The sequence below is a fragment of the Balaenoptera musculus genome, chromosome 6, assembly GCF_009873245.2.
Source record: "Balaenoptera musculus isolate JJ_BM4_2016_0621 chromosome 6, mBalMus1.pri.v3, whole genome shotgun sequence".
NCBI lineage: Eukaryota > Metazoa > Chordata > Mammalia > Artiodactyla > Balaenopteridae > Balaenoptera > Balaenoptera musculus.
In genome coordinates this window covers 97,360,825-97,380,795 of record NC_045790.1, presented here as the reverse complement: position 1 = coordinate 97,380,795, position 19,971 = coordinate 97,360,825, and the positions used below count along the sequence as shown (strand labels likewise).

General features: G+C 43.9%; 1 protein-coding gene across 1 annotated transcript in view; it reads left to right on the top strand.

Annotated features, from left to right (window-relative positions):
• Positions 1–246: 246 nt before the first annotated feature.
• TNC (tenascin C) overlaps positions 247–19,971 on the top strand; it is a 91,398-nt gene continuing 71,673 nt past the window's right edge. Inside the window, 1 exon segment of the mRNA XM_036855126.1 lies at positions 247–461. The gene's annotated coding sequence lies outside the window, so the exon portion shown is untranslated.

Here is a 19,971-nt window from a genome sequence, read left to right as displayed (position 1 = left end):
TTTACTAACAGCTGCTCCCAGTCAGGGGCAGGAGGCGAGGGGAGAGGGAATTCCTACTTTTGCAATAAATTGTATGCAAATAGGTTCTCTTCCTGGCAGAGAGCAGGGAGTGAGTGCGTCTTTCATGAGCTAACCCCGTTCCGCTGGGAGGGCTGTTCCTTTAATTCACCAACTGAAAAAGTGGGAAAGGATGTCTGGAGGCGAGGCATCCCATTACAGAGGAAGGAGCTCGCTATATAAGCCAGCCAAAGCTGGCTGCACTGGCCACAGCCTGCCTACTGTCAAAAGCTCTCCCGCTCGCGCAGACACACCCCCCCCCACCCCGCCTGTCCGCCACACAAAGACAGCAGGCTCGGGGTGACACTGGGGCAGCGCACCGGGAGCCCCGCTCCTCACGTCCAGGTACTTATTCCATGGAGCTGGTTCACTCAAGGATCTAGGTCTTTCCTAACTCCAAAAAGGTAAGTCTGTTTTCACCCCATTTCCAAAGATGTGATACACTGTTTGCATTTCCAGGAGCAAATAGGTTGTGGTGTCCTAATTATAAAACTTTTGCTTTATCTTGGCTGCTGGCAAAATGGGGTATTTGCTGTGATCGGATGCACCTTGACTTGTTTTCTACTTGCTCCCTTCCAGTCTGGTAGATTTCTGTCTGCGTGTTTTAGTTCTATGAATAGCTCCACGTGCAAGGAACTTTTTAGGAAGTTTTTATCTCTGTCCTTCTTCTGAGGGAAAGTAAGAATTTATTCTTAACTCCCTACCGGGCTGATTCACCTGTGAATATTTTTGTTTGAGGGTTAAGGAAGTAGAGTTTGAAAGTGGAGTTTGCTCATGGCCTTACTTTGGGGTGGGTTGGGGGAGATTGATAGATGATGGTAGAAGAACAATAGAATTTTACATCTCAACAGCCCTTACCTTACAGTTTACAAAGAGTTGTGTATCCATCCCCGTGTTCCACAATATCCACCTTGTAGTCAGACATAGAAAGGGATGAGGGCTGGGGGACAGAACAGAAAAGGTAACTCCTAGGGCCAGGTGGACAAGTGCAGACTAGGAGACGGGAGTGGCGGACACTGGCTTCTGTTCTGAAGGGCCGGGGGACTCCCCATGGATACCTCCTGATTCATTGATCCCTGGGCTGGGTACCTGGGCATGTCTGGGGTGCTTAGAGCCAGCAGTATCCCCTATTTTTCTAGAATCACCTCTCCGTCCTCATCTCTCATCGCAGAAAGCCCTGAGAAACAATTGCCCCTAGGGATGGGAAGCACACCTCCCCTGGCCGACTGTGGAAGGAACGCGGGGGTCTCTTGTTCCCAGCAGTGCTGTAAGGGGATTAGGAACTTGGGTTTTGAAGCCAGGGATCCTTTTAGTGTCCCCACCACCACCACCACCACCACACACGTGACCCTGATGAAAATATGTGGCCTCTTCGAGCCTCAGTTTTCACTTCTCTAAAATGGGGACAATAACTTCTGTTGTCATTATGAGAAATGAAATATAAAGAGACTGGAAGAGCGAGGGCTCAAGAACTGGAAGTTTGGGTAGTCGCTGTCATTGCCCCAAACTGCTACCACTTTGGAAGTTAAAAGAGGCACTTAGCCAATCTTGGATTGTTTCTTGTGTGTTCCTCACCCCCCTTACCCCCGCTCCCTGTCTTTTTATCTCACCAGGTCTGAGGGCATCTCACTACCTGGCAGGTCAGATTCTTGGCTATATTTTACAAGCTGGAGGTTATGTTAGCACAGGTTGGGAGAAAAGGGAGAAGCCTGGGTTGTATGTAAATGTTTGAGTTTGGGCATTTGCAGATTCTGAAGCTGTCGGCTATAAAGTAACATGCTGCCGGGGGACTCTTTGGAAATGGGTTCCGTCCAGAGGGAGAGTGGGACAGGGAGCCCCATTTGAAGAATGAGCGCCTCTTTTTCATGTTTTTGTGGACCCTTTCCCCCTTTTTTATGGAGTTTTCCCATTTATGCTTTAGAAATAAAACCTGCTGCCCACCCCAGCCAGCTTCCTGCTTCGTCCTGCAGTGTGGCAAGGCCGACTCAGGAGAGGGGAGAGCTTTGTTCGGGGCTATTGAAACCTGTGGAATGTTTGCTAGCCTTGTGTGCATCCAGCCCTTTGCAGGAGACGGAAGTGAGTGCGCTTTGAACCTGTGCGTTGCAGGAAGGTGATGGCATTTGGGGAAAGAAAGTGAATATGAATATTCTCTGATTTGCTCAAACAATGTGAATTGGATAAGGATTGGGGGGGGTGGTTGCCAAACTCTACAGTTGTTAAAGATTATTTTTTTCTATGCTTTGCAAAACCTAGCTTCCTTATCTCGTCTCCCACTAACTGCCTCCCCCGCCCAAAGTGACCAACTTTCCAGCTGGCAGCTTTGTCATCCATATAAAGAGGATGACCATCTATAGCTCACAGGGCGCTTGTGACACTCAAGTGAGATAATATGTATATCAAACTTCGCACAGAACCTGGCACATAGTAGGAGCTCAATAAATGGAGATTTTCCTTGGTTTTCCTGCTTATCAATTTACTAGGACTTGTCCAAGATTAATGTTCTAAGACAGTGGCTTTCAAAGTTACTTTCAGCAGTGGAAATATTCATTAAATGAAATCGAAATGAATTGGCAAGACCCTAATATATGGCAGGCAAATGTGGGCCCGATTTGATTGAAGCAGGGGGTGGAGGGTCTAAAACTCACCCCACCCTCTGGGACATTTCCACAGAATCCTGAACACACAAAACACAGTTAAAAATCATGAAGCCAGGTGGTGTGCATTCAGGCTGCAATTTTGCACTTTGACAAGGATTTGTGCCCCTCCATGTCCAGTGGAAGTCCGAGCAATTTCCCAAGTAGTACGGTAGACAGACATATATGTGGGGAGTTTAAAATGCTTAGCAAAGGATGATTCTTTTAATTAATTGTAATGATGGCAATAGACAAAACATACGGAGAACCCACGCTCTAAGTCTTTGTATACCTCGTCTCACTAAATATCCACATGTCTCTGAGAAAGGGACCGTACCTATCTGACAAAGGTTGAAAAGCAAAGAGAATGAGAAACAGAACTCAGAGGGATGGAGCCGGTTTCCAGACCCAGGTCCCCATGACCCCCAAATCAGGGCCCACTCCGCCACGTTCCTTCTGAATGCTACTGCTTCTTGAACTGCCTTTAGAAGGGAAGAAAACGTTCTTTCTGACTAAATCCGCCCCTCCAGCCAGACTGTGGCCACCCATAAATGCAGCGGTAGCCTGATCATATAACCAGAATGGAATTTGGAAAGGGAATTCAAGCTGACGGAATGAAAAACATATCCCCCTTAATCTTACCCTTTCTAATGCTCACAAGGGACTATGAACACCTATTCTCTCCTTCCCCCTGGATTTCTACAAAGAGCCATGTTTTCTTGTAGGAAAAAATATCCAGCTGGCTTCATACATAAGTCATGCTGAAGTCACGGCAGTTTGAAACGCAGAGAGTAGGGAACAAACATTTAGTTGACTCAATACACCACCCCTCTGTGATGATAATACACACACACACACACACGCACACACACTCAAAATAGTTAACGTGGAAGGTTAACTACGTATCACATATGCGATAGGATGGTTTGCCTATGGTTTCTCATCAAATTCTCACTCTCACACCGCAAGTTATAAATTACTAGCCCCATTTTATGGCCAGAGAAATCAAGGCCCAAGGAGGTGAAATGGTGCGTCTGAGGATTTCCATAAGAGGGAAGCAGAGTTGGCTTTGAACCCAAACTTGTGGACCAAAAGCCTACTCTTCTTTCCCTTATGCTGCATTGTCTCCTGATGTCAGGCTGGGCGGACCTCTCTGGGACCTTGAATGATGTCTTTCGGTGGCCGGCCGAGATGGCAGAGAAGCCCTCAGCTGGCATTGGTGTCTATTGATTTTGCAGAATAGCCCTGTGTATATCACTTTTCATGGTGCTCAGGAAAGGTCAGCTCATGGTGGTAAAATTCTCTGCCTGGAAACAGAAACGTTCAAATTTCAAGCCCCGAGAGAGAGAAGAATGACACTAGAAGCAGCGGTCAGGTCATCACAGCTGAGTTTCATCCCACCCTTGGCCGAGCTCGACAGGTGAGAGCTCTGACTGGGAAAGCAGGGCTGTACCTGTGCCTGCACCCTCTCTGAGAGCCAGGTGAACGGAGCATCTGGTTTTAAAAGAGCTGATTGGGAGATAAATTGAAATCAGGGTGCCCAGCCTCGGGGCAGTGAATCCCAGGATGGCCAGGAAATGGTTGTAAGTTCTGAGCCACAAGTCCCCCTGGGTTCAATCACTTCTCACTTTAACATCACAGGGAATCCCCTTGAATTTAATCCCAGGCTAGTACGAACACCTTCAACATGTGGGAAGCATTAGATGAAGGCTCCTTTCCAAGAAGGAAACCCCTCCAAACTCCTGCAAACGATAGGCAATAATTCCATCCGAGACAAAGAGCGGTGGCCTTACCTACCATAAGGGGTTCTACACACCCTATGACCTTCTTTGCAGAGGAGAAAAGCCTATGCGCCTACCTGATTCTAACCCTGGTGACCAGATTATTTTTTTCAGTTACGCCCTGAAGCCTTGTTCTGTTTCCTCCTCTGTTGTCTCATTTTTCCCGCCTCTCCTTAACTTTAGCAACAACCTAAGTTCAACACTTCATCACTCCCTTTGACCCTCCATCATGGAAAAAAATTCAAATGCCCACACTGAAAGCAGATTGTGAATGGAAAATCCCTTCCATGTGTATTTTTAGTCTATTTGTGAGTGAGAATGAAAAAAAATCATTTCACGCCAAGTTGTCTCAGATTTTTTTTTGAAATATCCTGAAATTCACAGGCCCTTAATTATGCAGCCATGGTAACTCAAATAGCTTTGGTTGGTCCTTTAACTTCCCCTATCTCAACAGCTAGAGATATTTCATAAACTCTGAAAGTAGACAGCTTGTTTCAGAATTAACCACTGACCAACTCTTACCCTGGAGGAGGTGAGTTGGCTGCTACTGACTTCTACATGAACGTGTCTAAAACGTTTTTCAGGGAGGGGCTGAGGGGATGATGGCAATAACTAATATTTACTGAGTACTCTACAGGCTTTGTGCCATTTAATCAGCAACAATTGCTTCCAGCAAGGGTAACTGCCCCCCCAATTCAAACCTAGGGGACCTGGGGCTGGAAAAGTTTAAGTAGCTTCCCCGAGGCCGCTCAGAGGGTGATTGCCGGAGCCAGAACTCAAACCCACTTCCAAGTCCTGAGCAAGTGGTTATAACCGTCACGCTCCACACTGAAATTCTGTTCATCTCTGACAACAGACGGGGCTAGACAGAGCAGAGCCCGGAAAGAGTCAGAGGCATGTCTTTCAGACCCTAGTGTTATCTTCAGCAGGTGGTCACTGCTGCTTTCTCCAACTTGCTCCTTCAGGGCCCCCTTCCTGCAGAAACTGTAATTAAATAAGTAGTGTATGATTTCAAGTGGGATATGTTTCCCCTGCTGGGCTGGAAGCTGCAGGAGGGGGAAGCCCTCCTGCCAGCCTGAGACGTGAAGCATGGACGCACAGATAAGCAAGTTCTTGCCCTGCAGACGGGCTTACACACCCCTCTGACAGTTCCTGCAGAGGCTCTGTGCTTCCCCCCACTGCCCTCTGCACATCATAACTGCGCTGATGATGTCCTCCCCTGCCCCACATGACTGCACGCCACTGAGGCCAAGATCATCAGTGAGGCAGGAACCCTGTGTGCTGGAGCTCATTCTCCCCAGAGGTTAGCTACCTGCTGGCAGGTATCAGGCCCTCAGAAAGGTACTGTTGAAGAAACTCTGCTGTCCTCACGGAAATGAACAATAGCGCAACACCGCTTGGCTTCTGAACTGTGTCCTATGGTGAATGAAGCATTTTCACGTGCCAGATAGTCTAATAAAGCAGGATTCTCAGGAATTTATAAATGTATAAAATAACTTTTCTGTGCATCACTCTCAGATTTTCCCAGCAACCAAATATTATTTCACAGTTAAGTAAACTGAGGCCACAAAAGGTTGTCACTTGCACAAAGCAGAAAGTGGTGGCATTGGGATTCCTCTCCAAGCACTCCCCAAACTGCCTAACTCCCAGAATTGCACTTCTTCCTCTGTGTCATTCGGTATTCAGGTATTATTCCCATTTTCCAGATGAGAAAAGAGGTTGGAGGTAGCAGGCTACTTGCTAGAGGAAGAGTCACATTTTTAAAGCGTGGTTCAGTAGAGAGGGTGACGCTTAATACAAATACGAGAATTGCCAGTGATAGACATTAGGCAAGGGGATACTTTGGAGAGCTTAAATTTAATCACCTAGGGATGTGTTCCGGGTAAACTATTTGGTAGGTAGAAAAAAAGATGGCAGACTGAATATTGAGTGCAAGTCAGTATATTTTGGTTCAAAGCTCTATACCTACGGATGCCACCCAGGGAAAGCCTGGCTAATAGTAGTGCCCTGGGGAACTCTGCTAGGCACTTCATGCAATATGCACACGCGTAACCTCACTGCAGAAGCGACACACCACAGCCAGCGCAAGAGAGCCTAGAGCAGCACTGGACTCCCTGCCAGCCAGAGACCCTCAGGAACACTGCATCCAGGGTAGGCACCAAGATACAAAGCAACAACAACAGTAATAAAGCCCGTGAGTACAACCAGACGAGGAAGCCATGACTTTCCACCTAGGGAAGAGACAGTCCAGTAGAGGCAAATACCTAAGGAGCTCTGATGCAACAGAAGGAGCCCATCTGCTGGGGACGTGGCTCATGGTGGGCAGAGACACCTTTAGTGCTGCCCCCAAGGAAGTGGCCTGCTCTCCGAGGCACTTATGCCCTGGGTCCTGGGATGGTCACACAGAGGTAGCTCTATGCGGAGATGTCACAGAAGAATGCTCCAATTTATAGGTAGGCTGTTTAAAATAAATTCCCTTCAACCCATAGAATGTTGAAACTGAAAGGGCTCATTGGTAACCTCCAAGCCAGGAGCTTGGAGACTAGATTTAAAAGGTTCTTCCGAGGTATTAGGGGGCTGCTGTGGAGAGATGGGGAGGCCAAGCACTCAACCTCATTTCAACTAAAGCCCCTCCTCTTTTATCTGTTTTATGCACTGAGCCTCCTCGTGAAATGTCATTTGATGAAAGAGTTCTGTGGCCAAAAAAAAAAACAAAAAGTTTTGGAAACTGCTGGCCTAGTTTATCTTCTCTCATTTTAAAGATGGTGAAACAGAGACACAGAGAAGGGAAAAGTCCTTCTAAGATCTCATGCCATTTGGCAACAGGGTCAGCACTGAGTCCTAGGTCTTCTCTTGTGCTCTTAGAAGATGGGGGCAATGTAAAAAGTATCAGAGTTAATACATTCTTTAGAAAGGAAAAATTAGCAGAGTTTTATTCTCTGAACAGCTTTAGCACACATGAACTGAGCCAAGGAGTCCCCTGTATTAGTGATCTATCGTTGCACAACAAATTCCCACAAAACTTGATCATTTAGAGCTACACACATTAATTACCCTACAGTTTCTGTAGGTCAGGATTCCAAGCACAGCTTAGATGGATGTCCTGCTTCATGTTCTCTCATGAGGCTACAATCACAGAGTTGGCCAGGATTGGGGTCTCATCTGAAAGCTCAACAGGGGAATGATTAGCTTCCAAGCTCACTTGTGTGGTTGTTGGCTGGATTCAATTCCTTGCTGGCCGTTGGCCTGAGGCCACCCTCAGTTTATTGCCACATGGGCCTCTCTAACATAGCCATTTGCTTCATCAAAGCCAGAGAGAGAGAGAGAGAGAGAGAGAGCTTGCAAGCAAGACAGATATCACAATGTTGAGTAGCCTGATGGTGGACGTGACATCCCATTACCTTAGCCATATTCTATTGGGAAGAAACAAGCCTCTGAGCCATCCCACACTCAAGGAGAAGGAATTACACAAAGACGTGACTATCAGGAGGTAGGATCGGTGGCGCCAATCTTAGAATTTGCCTGCTATGGCCTCCAGCACTCCACTGTCACCGATTCTGACAACTTCTTATCAATCAGTTCATCCAACCCAACTGCACTCGTATTGATTAGCAGTTGGTACTTATGGCAACCACTAGGGTGGACTGTGTCTTATTTAAGCTTCTTATCCATTTATGAGGTGGAGCCAGGTATCTTGCATTAGATGTCATAGTTCACTGGGGAGCCATGATTCCTCTTGAATATAACCCCAGAGTAGGATCTTCCAAGGCAATGACTTCAAATGTATTTTATTCAAGGGCAAGGCAATTCAAAGGGACCAAAACTGAAACTCACCCATTGTTCCCCCCTCCACAACCTATTCCTCTCTTAGCAGATATTATAATGAAGACGACGCTCTAGGATTAATTCCCTCTCCTTTTCCAACTTTTCGTTACTACCTCATCATACGCCAAACCTGCGGACTCTACTGCCTTGACAAGTAAGACAGTTCACTGCCTCTCACCCTCCCCATCATCAAGCTAGTTCAGGCTGCGGCATCTCACAGATGGACCACTGCAACAGTTTCCCCACTACTCCCCATCTGCCAGCCTTCCCTTCCAATCTGCCCCTCAACTTTGGGTTGTAGAAATCAACCTTTCTAGGCGTAAAGTTTTCCAAATGGTTCTCTTTTGGCCATAGGAAGAATTCAGATCCCCAGCCTGGCATTCAGTTTTCTCCATGATCTGGCTCTGGTCTCCAAACAGACCTTGTAACTTCAGCTCTCATTCATGCTTTCCACACCAACCATTTCATGCTTTTTATGCCCTTCCAAATGCCATTCCTTCCTTCCTAGGATGTCTTTCCCTGTGGTTTCACCTACTCATATCCCTCTTCAGTTCAGGATCTACCTCCTGCAGCAGAGTAGATGGCCCTTCATGTCACCCCTTCCCACCCCATGTGTCTCTCTCTCATCACTTCATCATTCTAGAATTGCCTGTCTGCTCACAGGCCAACTCCTCCTGCCAATAAAGTTTTAAAAAGGAGAATTTGTATCTAGTTTATCTAAGGTCAAGTACAACTGGAATAAAACCCATTGTCTTCAACAACGGGCAGGAGTCCTTGCTGTGTCCTAGATTTGGACTTCGCCTTCCTCACCAGACTTTGTTCAGAAAGCCCGGAACTTGACATTGTTTTCATGCCTAGCCCTCTAGGCTCTCAGCTGTGCAAAGTGCTGTCATAACGCGTGACGGGGAAAGGCAGCCAGCCCTGAGACAGGAAACCATCTCAGGATGCAGACTTCAAGGAATGCCCTTACTTTCAGAGGTGGCCCCTAGGATCAAAGTTTGAACTGCCTGGAATTTTGAAAAACCAGTACCAAGGACAGAGGAGGCCCGTCTGGGGAATTTGAGGCTGAGTCACATGAGACGGCGGAAAATCTGGCAGTTATAACAAAGATCTGTCTACAACTAGTGGGAGGAAGGAGAGGGTAAAGGAGGGATGAAGATAAGGAGTTCTCTACCTTAGGGCACGGAGAAATTCACAGCCCAGGAAAAGGATTGGGTAATGGTTAAGAGTATGGCTCTGGCATCAGAAAGCTCTGGGTTTGAGAGCTTACTATTTGCTCTAAGTCTCATTTTCTTCATCTGTATTAAAGGCAAAATAGTAACACCTACTCCATAAGGTTATCGGGATGATTAAATGACATAGTGCAAGTGCACTGCTTCGCACAGAAATGCACTCAATATCAGGATTCTACTGTTATTGCTGCTGTTGTTATCTGTTGTTGAAGTAGTTCTTGGCAACAAGACTCCACTAGAGAAGCAGTTCCCAAAAATGTGTCCTGTGGAACAGCCTTCCCATGAGATGCACCTAAAAAAGTGTTCTGTGGCTAAAAGAGTGGAGAACACTTGACACTGCGTCCTGTTCTTGGAGATTCATAGCTCATATGTTCACTCAATATGTAATTCTAAGGGCTAGAGATACAATGGAAAACAAGACATGCAAGGCCCTTTTACTCATGGAGCTTAACGGTGAAAGAGGTAGACAATAAAAAAGGAATCAAACTTACAATACAATCTCCGGTAGATACTTGCTAAGAAGAAATCTAAAACGAGGTAAGGGATCGGTCAATGGCTGGTGGTGAGGGGCGTGCTCTTTTAATTAGGATGAGACATGGAGATGACCTTTGAGCAGAGATCTGAATGAAATGAGGAAATGAGCTCGGTAGGGAGTGGTGAAGAGTTAGGATTTTATTCGGAGTGTGATTAGAAGCCACTGGGAGATTTGAGGTAGAAGAGTGCATGATCTGAGAAATCCTACAGCAGTTAGTGTTCAGCTTTGTTTAATCCAGTTCCCTCAAACTTATTTGAACACAAACACCCTCGTCCACAGAACATCTACCTAAGAACGTCTTGGAACATAGTCCGGTAAATTCTGCACTGGTACACAAGGCTTCATAGGTTTTAAAAGGACTGTAAATTTGCTCTCTAGATCTATGGTAAAAAGCCAAGCAAACCATTTGGGCTGAAAGGGGCATGCCCAGAGTGGGAAAACCTAGCTCCAGAGGTAGAGACAAGGAGAGCGTCACCCTAATTAGCAGCTCTTTTTGGCTAAGATGATCAGTGAGCACAGCCAGTCTTCAGCAGACTCTGGAACTCCATCTCGAGCCAAATAAAACTTGCCAACATCTGCCTAGAATCCAATAAGCATTTGCAAACAATACACCTTGGCTTAAGCATGCTCCAAGGGGGGAGTGTATGAAACTTGAGGTCCAGCCAGAGGCTCTGGGAGAAAGACAGAGGTCAAATATTTCTGCGCTTACACATGGACAACCACCAGATTGCTGCTGAAGCTCTGGGAAATGGAAGCTGAAGGTGTCTGCTCTCTTTATCAAGAAGTGCTCATTTAAGTTTTCACCTTATATGAACTGCGGGAAGTTGCTTGATGAGTCACCCCAGTGTAGTAGTTGAGAGCACACATTTTAGAGTCACAAATCAGGGTCCAAAAGCTGCCTTTGCCTCTTATGTCAGTCGCAAAACCTCCCTGAGTCTAGATTTAACTTCCAAATAGGCATAATGATACCTGTTGTCATGACAAATGACAAGATAAATGATTACATGTATAAAAAAGCATCTGGCATAAGGCTTGGCACTAAACAGGCATGCAGTAGGCTTTCAACAAAATGTTAGTTTCCTTCCTGTCCGTTTCAATCTGTATTTGCTTTTATAATAAGGTCATCATTTACTAACTAACTGCTATATTCCAGCAAGTGTCAGCAAACTGCCATGGGGTGGCAGCCTATTTTTGTAAATAAAGTTTTATTGGAACACATCCATGCTCATTCATTTATGTCATGTTAAGGGCTACTTTATCTACTATTGTAGAATTGAATGGTTGTGACAGACCATCTGGCTGCAAAGCCAAACATATTTACTGTCTGGTCACTTAAGAAAAAGTTTACTGACTCCCACAAGTCAGTGTGTTAAATTTATGTATGTAATTTCCAATCATCACAACCTAGCAAGTTGTATATTATTATACTTATATGTATGAAGAGATTGAAGCAGAAATAAAGGTTCATCTAGTAAGTCTTCCTCCAAAAACATGAAGCCAAACTCTATACCTAAAGGAAGCTTAGAAAAATGATAGAAAAGTTATTCATTTGTATGATTCAGCCTCGATTTGCTCCTGACTGCCTCTGACTTATCGCTCTCGGGCTAAATTTCTTGACTTTCCTGCCATATGCTGAACTAAATGATCCTGTCTAGAAGGGATTCCCTCCCCCACCCCTGCTTCCTTATTTATTTATTTGTTTGTTTGTTCATGTAAGTCCATTCTTTCAAAAATGAGAGTTGTAATTTCTAGACCCTCTAAAATGCTCTCATGTCTTAACTAATTTCTTGGAAGCCATACATTTATTTTTAGACAGCACATAGCATGATGCCCAATTTTCCATAAAGGAGAGATTTTTAAGCTCCCCTGTCTGCTACTTCTCACTTTATCTCCCTCTCACTTACTCACTTTCTTTCTCTCCAGGCCAGACTCACGGAGAATAGGCTGTTTCCAGGGGCTTTACAGATTTGCCTGACACATAGATATTGTAGCACATTTGGCTCCGTGCCTTCCCTTCAAATTCAAAACTGTAACTAAAATGATTACGTGAACCCCAACGTCATCTTCCCAAGCGGTCCCATTTTAGGAATCCAATAACTCTCTTTATGTCAATGACGGTGGATGTCCTGCTGATGTTTATTGCATAAATATTAATTTTTTAAACTGAACAATGAATCTTGTTTCAAAAGATAACTTGGTATAGCAGAAAAAGCATAGGGTTTGGAATTAGACTGGGTTCTTAATTCTGAGTCAAATGATTACTGACCAGGCAACTAATTTAACCTTCTCAAGCCTTCAGTTCTCTTAACAGTAAAATACAAACAGTGCTTCCTAACTCGTAAGGTTGGTGTCAAAGTTAAATGGCATCCCTAAAGTTCCAGGCACAGGATACATGTTCAACCATTTGCCTCCCTCTTACTTTAAATTGCTAGAGAGGCTCCGTCCTGGAGCTTCACACTTATCACAGACCAGGCATAGTTGGGTATACCACTACTCTCATCTAACATATAAGGAAACGAAAGAGGAAAGGGTCTAGGATTTCTTCCAAATCTGCACTTTCCCCATTGTGTGCTATCAAACCTAAATCCTGTGACATACTTCAAACACAGAATAATCAGGTAAGTTTGGGAAACACTATAAACTCTCCCTTTCTTGGAGATTTCAGATAAACACAAACATATTAAAGACCCTAGAAAATCCTGAAGTAACGAAAGCTGGGTAATTTGTTTGGTATCAATAACATTTGGTTCAAAATATCATTTTCCAAATATGTTGAATTAGTAATCTCTTCCCCTTGCATTAATACAACATGTTGTAACTTACACCCTAGGAAAGGCTGCTTAAAGTTACCCAGCTGAATTAAGCCCAAGGCAAGGGTTGAAAATAATCTCTATTTTTCAGGCTCATGCACAGCTTCTCCTGTTCTCTCTGTAAGTCATAAAGGTCTTGCATTGCCGGTAGTCATTCTGGACCCTGATCGCTGAGTCCTTCTGAAATTCGGCCTTTTAACTCAGTCATGCAAACCACTCCTTGACATCATTAAAGGACGGCAGCAAAGCCGATGGTTAGGAATGGGGTCTCTGATTCCTGAGTCAGTCCACCCGAATTAAATTCCTGCTCTTCCTTTTCAGCTCTGTGACCTTGAGCTGTGTGAGCCTCCCTTTTCTCATTTGTAAACTGAGGGGAAAAAGGTAGTTACCTCAGAGGTCTTGAAGAAGATTCAATAAGATAATCCACGTTAAGATACGTAAAGCAGTTCCTGGCACAGATGTGTTCAATCAATGTTAGTTATTATTGTAGCATTTAAATCGCCCCTTTTTGAGAAAGAAAAAGTAGACAATGAAAGTATGTTTGCCTTGCCTGGGGTCACGCACATTAATTACTGGACTAGTCTCAGCTTTCCCTGAGAGTCTAGTTTCCTGCTTCCAGTCTTAGAGGCATATTTTCATTTCAGGAGTCAACTTTCATCAAAATGTGTCAAACTTTATTGAAGTTGATTCATACAGGCTTTTGTAACTGTCAGTGACTCCATCTGGCTCCCTCAGACCCAGGCATCAGTCAAGCCGCATTCCATCCATTTAAATATCAGCACATTGGGTTGGAAAAGATTGTCAAAGCTATCTAGTCTTGCTATGCCAAATATTTGGCACACATACCAACACTTCTGTACCCATAGCAGACATTGCTAATCCATCACAACACCTTTCCCCTTGAGTCCAAGCATGGCCACAGAATCTTTCTCAAAGCAGCTCCAGGCAGCCATTAGCAGCTAATTGAAGTTGACACATAAACTGAAACTTGTCATCCCAAACCAATCCAACCTCTTAACCAATACTTGAGTGACCTCTACAATATTACTGTCTATTTTTTAAAATATGTTCAGTGTTGTAGAGCTTCCTGATAGGGGAGGACAAGAAGGAAAAGGAGAGAGGAGGAGAATATATACTAACATCTGGGGAGCACTTATTATTAATATGCCAGGCATTTATAACTCCTTATCACATTCACCGTCTCCAACAAATATGGAAAGATCTCTATTTTACAGTTTAAAGAAGCCATAGTTCAGAAAACTTGCAAGACTTTGTCCAAGGCTCCCAGCAGGTAAACAGGATTTGATTTCAGGCCTTCCTGACTCCAAGGGCTATTTCTTCTCTCTCCCATCACAGTGCCCCTTCTCTGGTCTTGGGTGGCTGATAACAGCTTCACAAAGGCCACCATGTCATACGGCCTTTTTCAGAAAATCTCTTTTTTTAGGGTTGAATTATGAATCCATCTATAACCTGTCCTTCTTAGATAAATCTCTTTAATTTTTTAATCTTGGTTCAAAAGTTCAAGAATCCATGTTCCAATACTTGTGAAAGAGTCAACTAGATTTCTTAAAATTCTGGATGAAGGCCGAAACAGAGGAGGTCATTGTTTCACCGGGAAATGAATTCAAATCTATTTCTGAAACAATTTTCCAGAATTTTACAGGCACCTATATTGTTGCCACTTGGTCAGGCCCACTTTTTTATTTTCTTTTCCATCTAGGCAAAGAAACAGAAGAGAGAAAGAAAGTGCTCTGCAGAATTTTTATCTCAAAAATTGAAACCAGACCACACCAGGGCAGTTTGTGGTCTGAAGGTATCAGTGGATCTAGTCATATTTCATCTGAGCTTTTCTTAGGTATACTAAACCACAAATATGAACCTCATTACTGTGTCTGGGTGGAAATATTTTATGGATTAAGATTTGTGGGCTTAATTTGGTTGGTAATGAAACGTATGTTTGAGGGATGGGAGGGAGGAAACCATGAAGCACTACCGATGCTTAAGCCAAACACTAAAGAAAGAAACACTCGGTACCGCGCGGGGAGCGGGGGTGTTCTTAATATCGGCCATGTGACTTGGGTCTAAAATGAAATCCAAAATTAAGTTCAGCAGAAATAGTGCTGAATCAGCAATGGACCACATGTCACTAGAACGAAAGAGACTCTAGAACTGAAGCCATAAACAACTGCTTATGTTACAGGAGAATCCGAGGCCCCAAAAGCGGATGTGACTTGCCACAGTGGTTGGCAGAACTGTGGCCCGCGGCTCATCTTAGAGCTCTTCAATCTATGGCATGTTCTACTACATGGCCCCGTGAGAGCCCCAAATCTCCAGGAGCTTAAAAATAAGTAATGAACATTCAGAATACAAAAGGAGAAAGAGAGTGACGTAAATTTAACAAACAAAAATCACTACAATGAAATTGGAAGGATTCCTGACTAACAACCCAGGATGCTTCCCTTGCACTGAAACCAGAGTTTTACACTGACTATCTCACAGGCCTGGTGAAGTCCACCTCCTGCCAAAGGTCCAGCTGAGTATACTTCAGTCAGACACAAAGCTTGTCTCAAAGCTGACAGTACTGGGCTCTCAGGAACTCTTGGGGTGTTGACTAGAATCTCATAGGAAGGATTAAGTTCTGTCTTGGCCATTTTTGTAACCCCTGTGCTTATGGCGTCTGGGACATAGTACAAACTCACTGAAGAGCTGAATAAGCAAAAATGAACTAATTCCAGGAGTGGGGCAATGATGAATTCCTTGATACATCTTGCCTTAGAAGAGATCACAGGAGAGCTAATTACATTAAGGCCATCATGAAAATAAGAGTATTTGTTCATTCATTAATTCCATGAATATGAGCACCAGCTATATGTAAATTCAAATAAAAAAATATATTTAGCTTTATTTTATTCAAATATAAATATATTGTGCACTTACTATGATCAGGTTAGAGTGCTTGGTATTGGGTATTAAGAGATGAATGACTCAGATATGGTTCCTGCCCTCGTGGAGCTTACAGTCTACATACAGTCTAACCGTGTGAAGATGAACTGCTTACAGTTTAACGTAAATACAAGATAGAATTTGCTTATTGCTCTCAAAGAGGAAAATATACATACATGATAAAACCACCCCAAATCATTTTTAGAATGACATGTGATGAAAAGAATATTAGATCAATACTCAGAGAATTCACAAGAGGGACAAAGTTACCTGAGAAAACTTCTAATATATTATTTTTTTTGAACTGTATGTTGAAGGACAAAGAGATTTGCCTGCTCAGATGGCAAAGGGGCTTTTTGTGGAGACTTCACGGCATCTGGAATCCTTCCTCAATGATAACTGAGCTTTGACAGCTTCTCCAAGGTGTCTGTCAGCATGCTTCATCTCTATAGCACTCACAGGATATCTGGCTCCTTAAGGCCCTAATTCCAGGGTACTGATAGTATTCCCTCTTGAGCCAACTGTTTGGAAGTTATATAGACAGAGCTTGGGTCTGGTCTTGAATCATAACTCCCTTCCTTGGCCCTCCAGCACAAAAGGCTTTATAAGGTGGTGACTCAGAACACTTACTTTGGACTCTGATAGACCTGCGTTCAAATCCTAACTCCACTAATTAATGGATATCTGAACTTGCACAAGCCACTTAATTATCCCATGCCTCGGTTTCCTCATCTGCAAAATAATAAAGACACCATCTCATATCACTTTGTAAGAATTTAAAATTGGAGATTTAAAATGCTTAGCACAGGCTCTGGCAATTAAGCACTGAATGAATGATAGGTAATGATGTCTTCATTACTTTTATTATCCTTGTTATTATTTCAATCTTTTCCTGATCTTCCAAGGCCTCTTTGATCAATATTTGGGGATCCTAAGCATTTCCTCCTCCAGGAAGCTCTCCGTGAACTTCCAAGCTCAGAGTGACACTTCTCTCAATTCCTTCATTCAGACTAGCACTGCTACTCAACCTTGCTTGTGTATGTTCTAGTTTCTGAGATTTCTGGAAACAGAGAATAGGTCCTTACTCTGCCTAGTTTTCCCAACATGCAGTACATAGTAAGTAAACAGCAGGTAGCTCTTGAAAGAACCTTAACATGTGTACGCCTGCTATTGGCTTAGAGTGTGCAGGGACACTTAAGTATACCACAAATATTCAATCCACAATACATGGATTTAAAGTCAATTCTATTTTGTGACCTTTACGGGGGAAACTGTAAGCTTTTCGATAATAGAGAACATGCTTATCCCCTTCATTTTTGTATCCCTCATGCTTAACTCAGGGCTTGGCATATGCTAGGTATTTAATAAATATGTACGGAAAAGATGCATAGTTGGATGGATGGATGGATGGATGGATGGATGGATGGATGGATGGGTAGTAACTGAAGAAACCCTATAGCACAAAGAAATCTGGACATCTCTTAACACAGATGCTCTCCAAGATCCCATTGCTGATATTTCTTTCTAGGGACCATTACAATGACCACAGACTAAGAATTACTAGAAACCTTTCATATGCACTTATTGTTGAAGGCCTCGCAGTGGTTTCAGGCAAGAGATAAACCTTAATCAAATTCACTGACAAAAAGGGTAGGATATCTGGGTTTTAATATTTGCTTTACCACTAATTAGCCGGTGACCCTCTCTGGGTGTTTCAGTTCAGATATTCTCTTTCATGTCATGTACTACTTTTACTCAATTCAGTGTGGCTGCCTGAAGCGATATATTCGTAATAACTCTCAGGTGGGGGCATGGAAGCATGTAGGCATCAATTAGCAATGTCTGCCATGTACACTGGAAGGATGTGTGTGGGTGCCACAGGCTTGCCACCCCTGGACTCGATCTTCTACAGTTGATTCTAAGCCTGCTCAAGTCTGATGTTGATTCTGTAATCCGATATCTGTCTGTGTCTATCGAAAGTACTGAAAAACTGAGCCAAACATTTCCCGTCAGAAGCAATGTCTTGAAAAACTAAACCACAGGCAGACTGTTCTGGAGAAAGACCTGGCTGAGCAGCGTGGACAACCATCCCAGTAGCAGCACCGCCTCTTGGCCAGGGGACTGACCTGCCAGAAAAGAGCTCCACCCTGGGCTCACCGGCTTGCTTTTCTTGCTACTGAATGTGAATATGTAGGCTAGGAGGAAAACCAGGACTATAGACACAGCCTCCTCTTCTCCTAAGGATTTCAGAGTGTCTCTGTCACTTGACAAACTGAAACACTAAGAATTTTACACTTCTATGGAAAAAGCAACAGTGGGCAGAGGGGGCTCCCCAAAATTCTCTTAGGAATCCCTCATCCTTCAGAGACTAGCCTTCCACGAACTGCCTTCTTCAAACAAAAGACACAAATCATCACACAATAACAATACACCCGTTACTAAGACCTCCCTCCCTCCTGTTAGGCACTGTCCTAAATATTTCCATGTGTTATCTCATTTGATCTCATTTTTTTCCTCACTTGCAGTTGAAAGAACTTTATTGTGGGGTTTTTATGAGTGTTGCCATTTTACAGACAAGAAAGCTGAGGCTCAGAGAGGCAATGTTACACATCTAAGGTCAAAGCTTCTAGATGGAGCTATATGAAGTTGCCCCTATCCAACCATATTTGACCTATGAAAATGGCAACTCCATACGATTCAAACTAATAGCAAGTGGCAGGACCAGAATCCACAGTATTTGGCTGATTCTAGAGCAGATATTCACAAACATTGCACAGACTCTCCTTGGAGATTTGTCAGTTTTAGCGTCTATCATTCTTCCCTGTATTTGTTTACCTGTCTGTTTCCTTTACTGGACTATGAACTGATTGAGAACAGGAACTTACCATCATTGGTCTCTGAAACACCTCACTACCCCTTGATCTATCCCATAGCCTGGTCTTTTTTTATATATATATAAATTTATTTATTTAATTTGGTTTTGGCTGTGTTGGGTCTTCGTTGCTGCGCGCAGGCTTTCTCTAGTTGCGGCGAGTGAGGGCTACTCTTCGTTGCGGTGCATGGACTTCTCATTGCAGTGGCTTCTCCTGTTGCGGAGCACGGGCTCTAGGCGTGCGGGCTTCAGTAGTTGCAGCACGCAGGCTCAGTAGTTGTGGCTCACGGGCTCTAGAGCACACGCTCAGTAGTTGTGGTGCACAGGCTTAGATGCTCCACGGCATGTGGGATCTTCCCGGACCAGGGCTCAAACCCATGTCCCCTGCATTGGCAGGTGGATTCTCAACCACTGCACCACCAGGGAAGCCCCCATAGCCTGGTCTTAACACTCATTCAACTCATCTCTGTTGAATGCAAGAATGAATGATTTTAAAAATGACTTAATTCCCAGGACTCTGAAATGACTGCTGGCTCTACAAGCATCTGAACTGGGTGCCAGCTACGCCACCGTACTACCTAAATGGATAAGTGCTTCTCAGTGCTGCAATTCCAACAACCAGGGCTAGGAGGGGCTTTGCTTAGGCAGGCAGTGTTTGCTCAATGCTTTTAAGACACAGGTGGTGCTGGACTTAATCAAGTGTAAGGCTCAGATATCCTCGGAAAAAATCCACACTTCAGGCTGTTTCTTGGCTCCTCTCTCTTCCTGACACATTCCAACAAGGAATTTATGGATGTTGGGAAGGACAAGGGGTGAGGAATTCTAGAACCTTTAAGAAGGTCCATGTAAGTAACTCCATGCTTAACTGACTGTGCACAATAAAATTCTCTTGCCTGCAGGAAGAAAAATTTAATGTGGTCTGTCTCAGGTGTTGCCAAAATGATGTGGAAAGAAATTCATCTGCATTTCTAAACAGTAGGAATCTTCCTTGGCCCCCAAGCCAAGGCTGTTTGACGTAAATGCCTAAGTCAACAAGATAAATATATTCCGTGAGTTACTAAAAGTGAAGTCATAAGTATTCTGAAATATGATTCTAGCCAGTTGGAAATTTTATCTTAATCTAAAAATGAAACTTTATTCTCCAGCTGTGAACCGGGAAACATTCAAAGATTGTTGATTCCTTCATCTATGCAATGGTCTTTGTCCTGTGGTGAAGTGCCTAAAAATAACCGTCAGTTTGTTTATTCCATGCTGCTTCCAAAAGGTTAGCTATCAAACAGCTC